General features: G+C 36.4%; 21 non-coding genes across 21 annotated transcripts; all 21 read left to right on the top strand.

The window, feature by feature from the left end:
• The first annotated feature begins 3,054 nt into the window (after positions 1-3,054).
• Positions 3,055-3,127, top strand: TRNAF-GAA (transfer RNA phenylalanine (anticodon GAA)). The gene has a single exon. It is a non-coding gene; the product is annotated as a tRNA-Phe (tRNA).
• Positions 3,128-3,195: 68 nt separating this feature from the next.
• TRNAF-GAA (transfer RNA phenylalanine (anticodon GAA)) lies at positions 3,196-3,268 on the top strand. The gene has a single exon. It is a non-coding gene; the product is annotated as a tRNA-Phe (tRNA).
• Positions 3,269-3,336: 68 nt separating this feature from the next.
• TRNAF-GAA (transfer RNA phenylalanine (anticodon GAA)) lies at positions 3,337-3,409 on the top strand. Its single transcript has one exon. It is a non-coding gene; the product is annotated as a tRNA-Phe (tRNA).
• Positions 3,410-3,477: 68 nt separating this feature from the next.
• On the top strand, positions 3,478-3,550 carry TRNAF-GAA (transfer RNA phenylalanine (anticodon GAA)). The gene has a single exon. It is a non-coding gene; the product is annotated as a tRNA-Phe (tRNA).
• Positions 3,551-3,883: 333 nt separating this feature from the next.
• On the top strand, positions 3,884-3,956 carry TRNAF-GAA (transfer RNA phenylalanine (anticodon GAA)). The gene has a single exon. It is a non-coding gene; the product is annotated as a tRNA-Phe (tRNA).
• Positions 3,957-4,024: 68 nt separating this feature from the next.
• TRNAF-GAA (transfer RNA phenylalanine (anticodon GAA)) lies at positions 4,025-4,097 on the top strand. Its single transcript has one exon. It is a non-coding gene; the product is annotated as a tRNA-Phe (tRNA).
• Positions 4,098-4,165: 68 nt separating this feature from the next.
• On the top strand, positions 4,166-4,238 carry TRNAF-GAA (transfer RNA phenylalanine (anticodon GAA)). The gene has a single exon. It is a non-coding gene; the product is annotated as a tRNA-Phe (tRNA).
• Positions 4,239-4,306: 68 nt separating this feature from the next.
• On the top strand, positions 4,307-4,379 carry TRNAF-GAA (transfer RNA phenylalanine (anticodon GAA)). Its single transcript has one exon. It is a non-coding gene; the product is annotated as a tRNA-Phe (tRNA).
• Positions 4,380-4,447: 68 nt separating this feature from the next.
• On the top strand, positions 4,448-4,520 carry TRNAF-GAA (transfer RNA phenylalanine (anticodon GAA)). The gene has a single exon. It is a non-coding gene; the product is annotated as a tRNA-Phe (tRNA).
• A 68-nt stretch (positions 4,521-4,588) lies between these two features.
• On the top strand, positions 4,589-4,661 carry TRNAF-GAA (transfer RNA phenylalanine (anticodon GAA)). The gene has a single exon. It is a non-coding gene; the product is annotated as a tRNA-Phe (tRNA).
• Positions 4,662-4,729: 68 nt separating this feature from the next.
• On the top strand, positions 4,730-4,802 carry TRNAF-GAA (transfer RNA phenylalanine (anticodon GAA)). The gene has a single exon. It is a non-coding gene; the product is annotated as a tRNA-Phe (tRNA).
• A 68-nt stretch (positions 4,803-4,870) lies between these two features.
• Positions 4,871-4,943, top strand: TRNAF-GAA (transfer RNA phenylalanine (anticodon GAA)). The gene has a single exon. It is a non-coding gene; the product is annotated as a tRNA-Phe (tRNA).
• Positions 4,944-5,011: 68 nt separating this feature from the next.
• Positions 5,012-5,084, top strand: TRNAF-GAA (transfer RNA phenylalanine (anticodon GAA)). The gene has a single exon. It is a non-coding gene; the product is annotated as a tRNA-Phe (tRNA).
• A 68-nt stretch (positions 5,085-5,152) lies between these two features.
• Positions 5,153-5,225, top strand: TRNAF-GAA (transfer RNA phenylalanine (anticodon GAA)). Its single transcript has one exon. It is a non-coding gene; the product is annotated as a tRNA-Phe (tRNA).
• Positions 5,226-5,429: 204 nt separating this feature from the next.
• TRNAF-GAA (transfer RNA phenylalanine (anticodon GAA)) lies at positions 5,430-5,502 on the top strand. Its single transcript has one exon. It is a non-coding gene; the product is annotated as a tRNA-Phe (tRNA).
• A 68-nt stretch (positions 5,503-5,570) lies between these two features.
• On the top strand, positions 5,571-5,643 carry TRNAF-GAA (transfer RNA phenylalanine (anticodon GAA)). The gene has a single exon. It is a non-coding gene; the product is annotated as a tRNA-Phe (tRNA).
• Positions 5,644-5,976: 333 nt separating this feature from the next.
• Positions 5,977-6,049, top strand: TRNAF-GAA (transfer RNA phenylalanine (anticodon GAA)). The gene has a single exon. It is a non-coding gene; the product is annotated as a tRNA-Phe (tRNA).
• Positions 6,050-6,117: 68 nt separating this feature from the next.
• On the top strand, positions 6,118-6,190 carry TRNAF-GAA (transfer RNA phenylalanine (anticodon GAA)). The gene has a single exon. It is a non-coding gene; the product is annotated as a tRNA-Phe (tRNA).
• A 209-nt stretch (positions 6,191-6,399) lies between these two features.
• Positions 6,400-6,472, top strand: TRNAF-GAA (transfer RNA phenylalanine (anticodon GAA)). Its single transcript has one exon. It is a non-coding gene; the product is annotated as a tRNA-Phe (tRNA).
• A 68-nt stretch (positions 6,473-6,540) lies between these two features.
• Positions 6,541-6,613, top strand: TRNAF-GAA (transfer RNA phenylalanine (anticodon GAA)). The gene has a single exon. It is a non-coding gene; the product is annotated as a tRNA-Phe (tRNA).
• A 67-nt stretch (positions 6,614-6,680) lies between these two features.
• Positions 6,681-6,753, top strand: TRNAF-GAA (transfer RNA phenylalanine (anticodon GAA)). Its single transcript has one exon. It is a non-coding gene; the product is annotated as a tRNA-Phe (tRNA).
• Positions 6,754-15,414: the final 8,661 nt, after the last annotated feature.

Here is a 15,414-nt window from a genome sequence, read left to right as displayed (position 1 = left end):
TAAATCATTATATGCAGGGCCATGTTTTTCGGTGAAAACTTTTAAACTTCTTCGTGAAAAAAAAATAGGCCTCTATCGTACATCTGGTTGAAAATATGACAGTAATCACGTGTTTATTTTTTTTTCGCCGTGTAATGTCATACACTTATACACAACCTTAAGCAATAATCTTTTAGACGGCATTATATTTGCAACATTCATGGCGAAACAAAGTTGTTAATAATAATAATAATAATAATAATAATAATAATAATAATAATAATAATAATTTTTAATTTATACATAGGCCTAGATTTCTAATGTTTACACATCTTTCTGTGCCTAAAGTCTCAATAATAATAATAATAATAATAATAATAATAATAATAATAATAATAATAATAATAATAATAATAATAATATATTATCAGAGCTTGAGGTCAAACCTGTACTTGACAAACTGTATCTCTATAGGAAGAACTGGAGATCAAATATGGGAAGAATGAAGGGAGCTAGACTACCAAATTTAATTTCAAAACATCAACCAACAGGTCGTTCGCTTTGAAGATTCTAGATGAACAATGATATCGGAACACACCACTGGACCTAAATCTTCGATTTGTTTGATGATGATGATGATGATGATGATGATGATGATGATGATAATGAGTGCACTCTTTGTAAATCAGCCTTAATTAACTCAGTTTTACACATAAGCTTTGGAAATCGTCAGCTCCTTTTAATATTTGGGAACCATTATCAACAATAATAATGAAGAACCTAAGAAAATTAAAGCCAGAATAATGGCTGCTAATAAGGGAAAGCATTTTTAAGAATAAAATCTTATTTTCTAAAATAAAGATAAGAATTTATAAATTACCAGTGAAGCAGTCTTATATGGAAGCGAGTCTTGGACGATGAATTACACTGAATACAGAAGAAAGGTTATGTGATTGTTTGAAAGGAAAACTCTCAGAAAAATCTACGAACCGATAAATAGAAATGGAACATGACGATGGTGTATCAGACATAATGAATAATTATCTCTTTCTTATCAGGATTTTTCTACAATACAGTAATTATCCTTTACCCAAATAAATGTTCCTCCTCACAAATCTTTATCCTCAGCATCTTATTCAGTAAGATCTCTTCTAGACTCCTTCTGACGTCATCCATCCATTGTTTTGGTTTTTCTCTTCTCCTTCTCTACGCACTCCACTCCAGCAACATCTTCGGTATTCTTCCATTTTTCATTCTCTTCATGTACCCAAACCATTTCAGTCTTCTGTCTTCAATAACGTTCTTTTATACCTCCATAATTTCTCCAATTCTTTGATTTCTAATTTTTTCCCGTCTTGATTTTCTTGCTGCTCTCCGCCAGAAGTCCATTTCCGTAGCCAATAATTTGTTTTCATGTGTGACCGCAGAAACATCTGAATCAAATACATTAATCTCAACACCAGAGTACAGAATTTTCTGGACTTACATTGAATGATCACTGAAATTTTATGTCATTTTTTCCTGAATCACTGATACGTGCTTCTCTCTTCCGGCTAAAAATCATATTACTGACTTGATTGAATATGCTCCTGAAGAAATCTGACATAAAATATCTCAGAATTGGATATGTAGGGACTTACACTGATTGGCTTCTTTATAATGGACGATTTTTAAAATTGCGTAACCTTTTTTCACATTTATTTCTCTTCAAAGGACGCCGAAAATTGTGCATTTTGTAAGATGTTTGTGTGATATCGTTACCGTATTCTGTTTCATTTATTGTTTGTTGTTTATTTATTGTTGTCTGTGATTAAAATGTCGTACATACTGCCTCAGGTATTTCTAGAGAAACAATAATGGCGGTTAAACCCCATCGTTGCCACACAAATGACATTTCAGAGAGAATACTGGGTGCGCATTCCTCATGAGAGAGAAACAATACTGGCCAAGTAAGGAAATAGGAAACAACAGGATCTTCGTTGAACGAAACTGGCAAGCAAACTGTCTGCTAAAATATGCACTAGAAGAAATAGTGAACGGGTGAACTTGGGCAGAAAACTATGAATGAATTATTTTTGGAATATCTATCTATCTATCTATCTATCTATCTATCTATCTATCTATCTATCTATCTATCTATCTATCTATCTATCTATCTATCTATCTATCTATCTATCTATCTATCTATCTATCTATCTATCTATCTATCTATCTATCCACCTATCTATCTATCTATCTATCTATCTATCTATCTATCTATCTATCTATCTATCTATCTATCTATCTATCTATCTATCTATCTATCTATCTATCTATCTATCTATCTATCTGTCTATCTGTCTGTCTGTCTGTCTGTCTGTCTGTCTGTCCGTCCGTCCGTCCATCCATCCATCTATTATTATTATTATTATTATTATTATTATTATTATTATTATTATTATTATTATATGGTGTTCTCAACACAAGCAATATTTTTAATATTTTTAGTAGATGTAAAGACAAAAAACGGAATCCACTCATGATCTCAGCCATCTGTGAATACAGAAGTCCAGACAGTGCAAGACGTTACGCATTTGTCACTTCCTCAGTGCGTTGCCTTGTACCCTATCGTATTTGTACATAAGGTTGATCATGATGATGAATTATATGTATAATACAGCCTTACTGGTACTGAAAGTATGGTCTCTTCAGGAAAACAACTTTGCCGTACTGCTCTTTTTATTGCAAGATCATCTCCGCACCCTTGAATTCATTAGATTCGTAATAGCATTATGTCATCGTCGATGACTGCATTCTTCGCTAGAAATACAGTTTCTGGTAATGGTCAATCATCTGAAATTGCGTGGCGTAAGATGACACTGTAAAAGCGTGCATTAATTTTGATTAATTCAACCAAATTTGCTTTTTGATACAGAAACAGAATTCAATTAACGGCGCCAAATTATATCAGCTGCGAAAGCGTTATGCTGAAGATCTCAAGGTCCTTGTTCAATTCCGGGTTTCGGCAGGTTAATTTTCTTCTGTTTTGTAATGAAATAGAATAAGGGAAAAGCTACTCGTGGAAACAACAACGGAGCCGAAATAGCTCAGTTGGGAGAGCGTTAGACTGAAGATCTAAAGGTCCCTGGTTCAATCCCGGGTTTCGGTAGGTTAGTTTTCTTGTATTTTGTAATGAAATAGAAAAACGGAAAAGCTACTCGCGGAAGCAAGAATGGCGCCGAAATAGCTCAGTTGGGAGAGCGTCAGACTGAAGATCTGAAGGTCCCTGGTTCAATCCCGGGCTTCGGCAGGTTAATTTTCTTGTATTTTGTAATGAAATAGAATAAGGGAAAAGCTACTCGTGGAAAGAACAACGGCGCCGATATAGCTGAGTTGGGAGAGCGTTAGACTGAAGATCTAAAGATCCCTGGTTCAATCCCGGGTTTCGGCAGGTTAATTTTCTTGTATTTTGTAAAGAAATAGAATAAGGGAAAAGCTACTCGTGGAAGCAAGAATGGCGCCGAAATAGCTCAGTTGGGAGAGCGTTAGACTGAAGATCTAAAGGTCCCTGGTTCAATCCCGGGTTTCGGCATGTTAATTTTCTTCTGTTTTCTAACGAAATAGAATAAGGAAAAAGCTACTCGTAGAAACAACAACGGCGCCGAAATAGCTCAGTTGGGAGAGCGTTAGACTAAAGGTCCCTGGTTCAATCCAGGGTTTCGGCATGTTAATTTTCTTGTATTTTGTAAAGAAATATAATAAGGGAAAAGCTACTCGTGGAAACAACAACGGCGCCGAAATAGCTCAGTTGGGAGAGCGAGATCTAAAGGTCCCTGGTTCAATCCCGGGTTTCGGCAGGTTAATTTTCTTGTATTTTGTAATGAAATAGAATAAGGGAAAAGCTACTCGTGGAAGCAAGAATGGCGCCGAAATAGCTCAGTTGGGAGAGCGTTAGACTGAAGATCTAAAGGTCCCTGGTTCAATCCCCGGTTTCGGCAGGTTAATTTTCTTGTATTTTGTAAAGAAATAGAATAAGGGAAAAGCTACTCGTAGAAACAACAACGGCGCCGAAATAGCTTAGTTGGGAGAGCGTTAGACTGAAGATCTAAAGGTCCCTGGTTCAATCCCGGGTTTCGGCAGGTTAATTTTCTTGTATTTTGTAATGAAATAGAAAAACGGAAAAGCTACTCGCCGAAGCAAGAATGGCGCCGAAATAGCTCAGTTGGGAGAGCGTCAGACTGAAGATCTAAAGGTCCCTAGTTCAATCCCGAGTTTCGGCAGGTTAATTTTCTTGTATTTTGTAATGAAATAGAATAAGGGAAAAGCTACTCCTAGAAACAACAACGGCGCCGAAATAGCTCAGTTGGGAGAGCGTTAGACTGAAGATCTAAAGGTCCCTGGTTCAATCCCGGGTTTCGGCAGGTTAATTTTCTTGTATTTTGTAATGAAATAGAATAACGGAAAAGCTACTCGCGGAAGCAAGAATGGTTCCGAAATAGCTCAGTTGGGAGAGCGTTAGACTGAAGATCTAAAGGTCCCTGGTTCAATCCCGGGTTTCGGCAGGTTTATTTTCTTCTGTTTTCTAACGAAATAGAATAAGGGAAAAGCTACTCGCGGAAACAACAACGGCGCCGGAATAGCTCAGTTGGGAGAGCGTTATACTGAAGATCTAAAGGTCCCTGGTTCAATCCAGGGTTTCGGCAGGTTAATTTTCTTGTATTTTGTAATGAAATAGAAAAACGGAAAAGCTACTCGCCGAAGCAAGAATGGCGCCGAAATAGCTCAGTTGGGAGAGCGTCAGACTGAAGATCTAAAGGTCCCTAGTTCAATCCCGAGTTTCGGCAGGTTAATTTTCTTGTATTTTGTAATGAAATAGAATAAGGGAAAAGCTACTCCTAGAAACAACAACGGCGCCGAAATAGCTCAGTTGGGAGAGCGTTAGACTGAAGATCTAAAGGTCCCTGGTTCAATCCCGGGTTTCGGCAGGTTAATTTTCTTGTATTTTGTAATGAAATAGAATAACGGAAAAGCTACTCGCGGAAGCAAGAATGGTTCCGAAATAGCTCAGTTGGGAGAGCGTTAGACTGAAGATCTAAAGGTCCCTGGTTCAATCCCGGGTTTCGGCAGGTTTATTTTCTTCTGTTTTCTAACGAAATAGAATAAGGGAAAAGCTACTCGCGGAAACAACAACGGCGCCGGAATAGCTCAGTTGGGAGAGCGTTATACTGAAGATCTAAAGGTCCCTGGTTCAATCCAGGGTTTCGGCATGTTAATTTTTTTGTATGTTGTAATGAAATAGAAAAACGGAAAAGCTACTCGCGGAAGCAAGAATGGCGCCGAAATAGCTCAGTTGGGAGAGCGTTAGACTAAAGGTCCCTGGTTCAATCCAGGGTTTCGGCAGGTTAATTTTCTTGTATTTTTTTCTAATGAAATAGAATAACGGAAAATCTACTCGTGGAAGCAAGAATGGCGCCGAAATAGCTCAGTTGGGAGAGCGTTAGACTGAAGATCTAAAGGGCCCTGGTTCAATCCCGGGTTTCAGCAGGTTAATTTTCTTGTATTTTGTGAAGAAATAGAATAAGGGAAAAGCTACTCGTAGAAACAACAACGGCGCCCAAATAGCTCAGTTGGGAGAGCGTTAGACTGAAGATGTAAAGGTCCCTGGTTCAATCCCGGGTTTCGGCATGTTAATTTTCTTCTGTTTTCTAACGAAATAGAATAAGGAAAAAGCTACTTGTAGAAACAACAACGGCGCCGAAATAGCTCAGTTGGGAGAGCGTTAGACTAAAGGTCCCTGGTTCAATCCAGGGTTTCGGCATGTTAATTTTCTTGTATTTTGTAAAGAAATATAATAAGGGAAAAGCTACTCGTGGAAACAACAACGGCGCCGAAATAGCTCAGTTGGGAGAGCGAGATCTAAAGGTCCCTGGTTCAATCCCGGGTTTCGGCAGGTTAATTTTCTTGTATTTTGTAATGAAATAGAATAAGGGAAAAGCTACTCGTGGAAGCAAGAATGGCGCCGAAGTAGCTCAGTTGGGAGAGCGTTAGACTGAAGATCTAAAGGTCCCTGGTTCAATCCCCGGTTTCGGCAGGTTAATTTTCTTGTATTTTGTAAAGAAATAGAATAAGGGAAAAGCTACTCGTGGAAAGAACAACGGCGCCGATATAGCTCAGTTGGGAGAGCGTTAGACTGAAGATCTAAAGGTCCTTGGTTCAATCCCGGGTTTCGGCAGGTTAATTTTCTTGTATTTTGTAAAGAAATAGAATAAGGGAAAAGCTACTCGTGGAAATAACAACTGTGCCGAAACAGCTCAGTTGGGAGATCGTTAGACTGAAGATCTAAAGGTCCGTGGTTCAATCCTGGGTTGCGGCAGGTTAATTTTCTTGTATTTTGTAAAGAAATATAATAAGGGAATAGCTACTCGTGGAAACAACAACGGCGCCAAAATAGCTCAGTTGGGAGAGCATTAGACTGAAGATCTAAAGGTTCCTGGTTCAATCCCGGGTTTCGGAAAGTTAATTTTCTTGTATTTTGTAAAGAAATAGAATAAGGGAAAAGCTACTGGTGGAAATAACAACGGCGCCGAAATAGCTCAGTTGGGAGAGCGTTAGACTGAAGATCTAAAGGTCCCTGGTTCAATCCCGGGTTTTGGCAGGTTAGTTTTCTTCTGTTTTGTAATGAAGTAGAATAAGGGAAATCTACTCGTGGAAAGAACAACGGCGCCGAAATAGTTCAGTTGGGAGAGCGTTAGACTGAAGATCTAAAGGTCCCTGGTTCAATCCCGGGTTTCGGCAGGATAATTTTCTTGTATTTTGTAAGGAAATAGAATAAGGGAAAAGCTAGTCGTGGAAACAACAACGGCGCCGAAATAGCTCAGTTGGGAGAGCGTTAGACTAAAGGTCCCTGGTTCAATCCCGGGTTTCGGCAGTTAAATTTTCTTGTATTTTGTAATGAAATAGAAAAAGGGAAAAGCTACTCGTAGAAATAGTAACGGCGCCGAAATAGCTCAGTTGGGAGAGCGTTAGACGTAAGATAGAATGCCGGATTTAGGCAGGTGTAATATTTACTCGTATATGCTTTAAAATTTGGAATGACTTTTCAATGACCTGATACGTTGTGTTGAAGGACACGTGTACCGTAATGGTTAATGCGCTACGGTACAAAGCCGAAGGTTGCGGATTCGTTTCTCGACTGAATAGTGCATTTTCCAATTGATTTAATCCTTTTTGACTGCACTATGGCCTAGGAAACGAGTCAACCTTTAACAGAAATAAGTACCATGGTGTTTGCTTGGGGATAAATGCGGCAAACATGTAGAACTGACATCGCTACAGCTACTAATATCTGTAAAGTTGCAAGGTATCCTATGTATCTCCATGGTCTATAATAGGGGTGGAACACAAGCCCTTCTGAGATCCCCTTAAGGGGAATCTGTACTGCCTATCCCAGCAATGTAAATTTCATCTAATTTAGGTGCACTTTTCTCAGGACTTACATAAGATACACATTTGAAATTTTTAGGGGTTATTCTTCAAGTATTATTGTATGTAACAGACTAAAATTACGGTCTTCATCTTTTATTAAAACACATTTTCAATTTTTTTTTTCAGAGTACAGACTCCCCTTAATATGGAAATGTAATTTGAAAAGCCCCTGCGTAAAAATGCATATCTTGCTTTCAATTGATGATTTCTTGAAAGTAAAATATACTTTCCAGTAAAAAATGTGTGTAATTTTAATATGTTTCTGCATTTAGATTGAATGAAATGTAATAAAAGTAACTTATTATCAAGGCTGAAGTGCGTTTAAATTTTTATGCTGAATTTCAATTAATATAGGCCTATACTTCGAGCCTTTCTGAAAATCACCTGAAGTATTACACAAAAATATTTTATCTTTTACACATCAGAACGTAGGCAACGAGACATTCCCTAAAATCTCTTTGGTGCAACAATAATATATTAATTTAATTCATGTGAGAAGTGAAGACAGCCTTATCCTGAAATAAGAAAATGGCTATCGCGTGATACACGCAATGAAAAGTTATCCGTTATGACATGAGTAATTCTGACAACTTACTTCCTGTATCCGATCAGGAGGAGATTACGCTGTGAGTAATGCTGTGACACACGAGCAGAAACAATTTTTAATGTCATTATAGATTTCCTTAATTTTGATCTGAAAATAGTTCATTGCACAAGTCATTGTTACGAGGTTACGTGGAAGTCTGCAAGCAAGATTATCGGAGCTAGAACCCAGAGCATTGTACTAGTCCATTGCTTTCCGTGCTATCTTAGCTTAGCTGTTCAATATTAAAAGTATTTATTTCAGTCACTGACTTCACAGCATGTATTTAAGATGTTAAACCTTTGCATTAAATGTTTAAAAGACGTATGAACGTTTTCGTTGGACTACGCCAAGATCATCAGATACGACGTACATTTCAGCAATATCAATAATCTCTAGATAATCTCTACAAATACAAAACATATTTAGTGGCATGCAAAATAAAATATACTAAAACCAACATGGTTATGATACGCATTGACATTCTTGTATGACTGCCCTTATTGTCAAATTAATTAAAATGGGTTTTGGGCAAAGCTTTTAGGGTTGGTATTGAAGGATTCATGTTTATATGTTTATTAACTTCTGATTCTGGAATGATATGTGATGCTGACTTTAATGCTGTTCTAATTTGTTTTTGGTAAGAGCCCGTTGGGTCCTGTTTTATTTCTTCAATTTTGGATTTTACTAGAAAGTCTGTAGTTTTCTCATTATATTGTTCTTTAGTCATAATTACAATTGCGTTATTTTAACTGCCTTTACGTGGATCAAATTACTTTCTTTTAATTTCCGCTTTAATTTTGTTATCTTGCTTTTCAGCTTCTTTGGACCCAACGGACTCTTACCAAAAACAAATTAGAACAGCATTAAAGTCAGCATCACATATCATTCCAGAATCAGAAGTTAATAAATATATAAACATGAATCCTTCAATACCAATCCTAAAAGCTTTGCCCAAAACCCATTTTAATTAATTTGACAATGAGGGCAGTCATACAAGAATGTCACTGCGTATCATAACCATGTTGGTTTTTAGTATATTTTATTTTGCATGCCACTAAATATGTTTTGTATTTGTAGAGATTATCTAGAGATTATTGATATTGTTAAAATGTACGTCGTATCTGATGATGTTGGCGTAGTCCAACGAAAACGTTCATACGTCTTTTAAACATGTAATGCAAAGGTTTAACATCTTAAACACATGCTGTGAAGTCAGTGACTGAAATAAATACTTTTAATATACAATACAGACTTCTCTGAAAACTATAAAAATGAATTGCAAAATATTAGCTGTTCAAGGTACTTTCAAAAGTGTAACAGGTTGCTGTAATGTCCTCAACCTGGTTAAAGAAATAATTATGTGAAGCATTCTCTTGCAAAAGGTTGTCTTTCTTTCATCAAATACAACTTGATAATAATCATTAAATTATGCTGTAAGGACGTTTGGGATTTGAAATAAAATTGCAATGAATAATGTCATTATAGACAATATTGGATTCATTTGGAAATTAGTACAGCAGTTTAAGACCTTAGAATTAGACTATATTTTAGCGTCGATGGAATTGATGATAATGAAATGGTATTGGGCGAGGTGAAGCCGAGGATTCACCATACGACTACCTGACATTCGCTTTACAGTTGTGGAACCAGGTAATCAGACAAAGCGAGAATCGAACCCACGCCCGAGGTCATCTCCGGATCAGTAGACAAATACGCTACCACCTGAGCTACGCTGGTGACTAGACTATGTTAAATGAGTTATTTCTGTCTCTACATTCCCAGCATTTATTGATTCCTCCGCTTGTGTACGAAGACTAATTTTCATTAAATTAAAATTAAGTTGAATATATTTTTATGTTTACTATACATATTTATAGTCTGATCGAAACAGTGCAGCTCTTATCGCTTGCATGATTTAGCGCACTTTGATGACGTCACCTTATTGATAGAAAGTGTGACCAGATTTATCGAATGTCAAACTCATAAACGTTTCGAGTGAAACATGAAGGAACTTTAGGTAAATAAGTATAAGCATATATGTAACAGATAACTCATCGCTATGTTAAAATCGGCAGCATTTTGAAGCGAACAACCGCCAGGATCGCCACCCGTCCGCCGTAAACGAACACGAGATGGCAGTACATTCGCTAATGCAATTCAAATGGGAATTATGACGTGACTCCTTATGTAACAACTAGATGACAGCGTAGTAAATCTGACAAAAGTTGTTAACGTCAAAGCCTATAAGTATTAGTATCATCAATGTGAATGTTATAGAAAATCGAAAATGATAAGAGAGTAGTTTATTTTGTATGACGATTCGCTAAGCAAACATATAAACTGAAGACTTGTATCGTTATAATAACTCTGATTTTCAAGATGTTATACTAAGACACTATCTTTTAAAATGAACGTAAGCCATTATATGACAGTATGTTAAAAATAAGAGTTTAAAATGTTACGTCAGAACTGACAATTGAAGACTTCGGGGGGTAAATAATGGTAACCCACATATTCAAATTGCATAGGTACATTTTTTAATTTTTACTGCTAACACAAGAGGATTGCCATATTTTTCAAGCAGCGTAATCCAATCATTTTTAGCATATTTACATAATTATTTAACCAAAATAAAGATAATGTGGCCTATAGGCTGTTAACAACCAGAAAACTCTCAATCTCAATTATGAGGGTTATTACTTTTACCCCAGAGGTTTTCAATTTACTAAAGGAATGACTAACATTCATTTTCCCCTGCTTTTAAAAAATTCCGAGAGGATGGAGAATAAATGTTTCCCAAAGACGGAAATTCCATTCAACCGTCCCTTTGAATTCATAACAGGGTATAAGTAACAAAAGGGGATCTATAGTCTGTTGGTGAGTCAGTATCAAAGGGTACGTCACTTTCTGATCAAGTATTCTACTTGAAGGTGGAGATAGAATTCGACATTCCTTTGAATAATTCATATTACATTATTTAGCCAAAGTCCAGTACACAACAAACAGTAAGCAGAATTATGCCGAGTTCGTGTCTGATATCACGGAATAGCTGACTCGGAGAATAGCTTAGTGGTGTTTCCGGCAAACGTGTTCTCTTTCACGAACTCCAGTTTTAAGAGTAAATCAGGTCGAGACGGCAGGACTTTCTCTTTCCGTGTTGAGCTCTGTGAACATCGCATGAAGCCCTGTATTAACCATACGACTACACTACTAGCACTGCTTCAGTATTTGTGCATGAAATATGCAAATGTAGGGTTCAGAGCCATAGTGGGCCAAGCGCTATTTATTAAAAACGGAGAAAGAAAGGGTTAAAGTTTAGTAAATACCATAGTTTAATGAAAGTTGACATATCATTTAGTTTTAATGTATATACTCTACATTACTTGATGTATGTTTCCATGGAATTATGGTAATAATTTCATTTTAACCCTTGTTTCCTACGGTGTTAATAAATGGCGCTTGGCCCACTATGGTTCTGAACCCTTCAAATATTCTGCATTACTATTTTCATTTCCCATTAAAATGAATGTTTTATTTATAATCATTAACCAATTCATTGACCAATTTAAAGGGGATGGTATGACGCGTAGATAACAAGGCCCAACACTAGTTCTTTGTAATCGTCAGAACTTGTAAAAGTAAGACAGTTTCCTTTGGAGTATATAATTATTTCACAAAGAACTGGGTTATCTGGGTTCTTTCCAGAGGCGTCATTTAGGGGGAGAGTAGCGTAGGGCAGTTGCTCTCCTCCCTTTGAGTATGAGATTAAAAAAATAATAATTCAGTAGTACTACTAAACAAAAAAATGTGAAAACTGTATCTTTAATATTAAAATATTCCACTTCATTTATTCTAATCCAGAAATATAAATGATCACAAGGGTCCTGAAATTAAAATACATGAATAGTATATTGAGGTAGAGCATTCCAGAGGAGTTTAGTTATGGGTAATGTAATGCTGCAGTTATACTATCATATTTTCAGCTACGTTATACATACACATTAAACATAAATTCCTTCTGAATGCTTGCTTATTTTCGCTCTTTGGAGATATTCTGAGTATTTACTTACGAAAATATCATTTACTGTTCGTTCATTTAGTTTATTTTTATTTGCAAAGCTCATTGGACACTCTTATAATGTGTCTTTCCTTTTGTTTCAGGTAAGAATCTACATCAAGAAGTGGTCAGAAGAGGGCTAATAGGTGGAAGAAACCGAAAATTAAGTACATTTTTATGTTATGCATTTAAAAGTAAACGAAGGTATCGTGTTTCAAAATAACGATAATACTTTCATATGTGGCTGTTGTGTGTAAAGTGAAATAAGTGAAGGAATTTTGCTATTACTCTTGAACATACCGGTACTGTAAATGTCTGTGACGTATTACATTATGGGGTAATACTCTGCTACTATCAATGAATGACGTAATTGAATAAGGCAATGATAATAGATAAAGTCAAAATTGAAATATCCGCCTAATGCTCGGTCCCTGTGATTACGTGGTTTGCATGCACTTCCTTTAAGAGCGTCTTGTCGGGATTTTACAATAAGAGGATAGAAAAGTAATGCACAACAAATTTTTGTGGTAACGTATGTAATAGGTAAGCAAAACGAAATAATGCAGAAAAAAGCTACGGGTTTTACCTATTTTTCAATACAGGAACCAAATCTCTCGACACATTTCCCTCATCGTGACACCAGATTCAGTACACTTCGTTAATAAAATTCCGTTTTCTGGGCGTATAACCACCTGCGCACGACTGATTTCACTTCTCATCCGAACCAAAGCGTTGGCACCTTAAGAATTTTTTCATTGGTTCGAAGAGGTGAAACTCAGACGGTGCGAGGTCTGGACTGTAGGGCGGATGACTGCCGCCTCAATGCCTCTGACATTGGGTGGTGTTGCAGCGGTCACTGGTCGGTCGGAACGTGCTTCGTCGGTAAGATTTACTCGGCCCTCTTCGAAGAACCTCCACCACCTGGAGATGTTACTACGGTCCAGACAATCAGCACCATACACCTCCAACATTTCTCTGTGGATTTCACTCGGACTTTTTTGTTTTGCTCAGAAAAAACGGACTACACCTCGCAGCTCTTCACAAGTACCTGTAGACGATGCTAGCACACGTTCCATCTTTATTCAGCAGTTACCGCTCGTTCCGCCAGGGTGACACCTAATCGAGCCATTGCTGTCTGTAGCGCAAGATTCAAACCAACCCCGGGCCATAAGCTTGAAACGGTGGAACCAAAAAGGTGTACTAGTATGGCCGTCAAATCACCCATAGTTCATATCTTTTTTCTGGTGTGTTTATCAGCTCTTTTGTTCATATTATTACGATTAAAAATTGTTTCGTGTTGTGAATATTTCAAAAGTGTAGTCAAGTTCAGCAGGTGTTATTCTTTTATAAATAAGCTAATATTCTGTTCGGCTCAACTGTAGAATATGTCCGTTGATATGTCCCCCTATGCTTTAACATATGAAGGAATGCCAACATCCTTCTTGATAAGAGAAAGAATGTGGAAATGAAGTGTTCAGTCCATGTCACAACCATAACACTTTTAATAAATATATAGTGAAACATACATTGATATAATAATCTGCTAGTAATCCTGTTACCTCGAGATCCATTCTGATCCGTTTACGTATGACCAAAACCGATAGCAGCAATTTAATATTTGGCAATTGGCGGTATTTCGCGGTGGATTATAGGGCGTAAAGAGTATAGGTTGACGTCATATCCGTCGCACCGATTTCAAGCGTATTTGCCTTTAAGTACTCACTCCTTTCTTTTTATCCTCTCAGATTCAAACTATCTGCCAACTCTGAACGTCTTAACCAAAATAGTACACCGTACCGTAAATAAATTGTTGTGCTTTACTTTCCGATCCTCCCTTATAATAATAATAATAATAATAATAATAATAATAATAATAATAATAATAATAATAATAATAATAATAATCTATACTAATAATAAATCTGTAGCCAAAATTTTTCTGGTAATTTTCGATTTTCCAAAAATAATTGGTGTTTACATGTATAATTAACCATCCTGAAACCGAAAATCGCTTTTTTGAAATTTTTGTTTGTATGTCTGTCTGTCTGTCTGTCTGTCTGGATTTTTGTTACCTTTTCATGCGATAATGGCTGAACCGATTTATATGAAAATTGGAATATAAATTAAGTTCGTTGTAACTTAGATTTTAGGCTATATGGCATTCAAAATACTTCATTTAAAAGGGGGGTTATAAGGGGGCCTGAATTAAATCGAAATATCTCGCTTATTATTGACTTTCATGAAAAATATTACATAATAAAAGTTTCTTTAAAAATAATTTCCGATAAGTTTTATTCTACACAAAAGTTTAATAGGACTGGTATTTAATGAGATAAATGGGTTTTAAAATTACAATAACAACGCCATCTAAGGCGCTGTACTGAAATAAAAACAAATGACTTCGTCTATAAGGGGCCTAGGACAACAACAATCGAAAGCTATTAAACGTAGCCTAAGGGAATGTTTCTGTGTTTGTATGAAGTAATATCGGAAGCTAATTAATTGTTTAATTATTATTTCACCATTGGAAAGTGTAGTTTCTCTAGATGGACATAATTCTACAATGTTATTACAGTAACTTCTGAAACATATAGCAAGTAATATAAAGTATACACATTAAAACTAAATGATATGTCATTCTTCATTAAACTATGGTTGCATGTAATAACAATTAAGAAACATGTTAAAGGAATTGTCATTGCACCAAATGATTGATCTCTGGACCAAAATGACCGCATTTTAATTATTTAAATACATTTTAAATTAAGTAACATATTAAACGATTTATCCTTCTATCAAACACGAATGTTCCCTGGATCAAACGTCCTATTTTAATTATGTAATTACTTTATATTTATTACTAACGGGTGCAGCGGAGCGCACGGGTACGGCTAGTAATAATAATAATAATAATAATAATAATAATAATAATAATAATAATAATAATAATAAACTTTTCGCGAAGCGTCCTGTTACTATTTTATTTTATTTACGGGTCAAGGTGTCTTTTGTGTACGTAACTGTATTGCTCGTAGCCAATATTTTTTTACTTTCTCATTCGTTTGGAGCAGCATTTTCCGCTTAAGATGCATCGCCTTCAGCGGGATTGAACTCGCTCATCTCGCACCCGGAGTGAAGTGCGCCATGCGGTGACTACTAGATCAGAATTGTGATACAGTACTCACCATTAAACACTCTTGTAAATGATGTAACGGTAACAGCTAAGCTAAGCTTCTATAGAAGGAAACGGAGGTATCGACAACATTGAAGACCCCATTCCGGAAACGGCCTAAAATGCAAGAAGCTTGTTTGACACTTCCGACCTATA

The sequence above is a fragment of the Periplaneta americana genome, chromosome 14 (genome assembly GCF_040183065.1).
Source record: "Periplaneta americana isolate PAMFEO1 chromosome 14, P.americana_PAMFEO1_priV1, whole genome shotgun sequence".
Taxonomy (NCBI): Eukaryota; Metazoa; Arthropoda; class Insecta; order Blattodea; family Blattidae; genus Periplaneta; species Periplaneta americana.
This window is presented reverse-complemented; position numbering and strand designations above follow the sequence as displayed.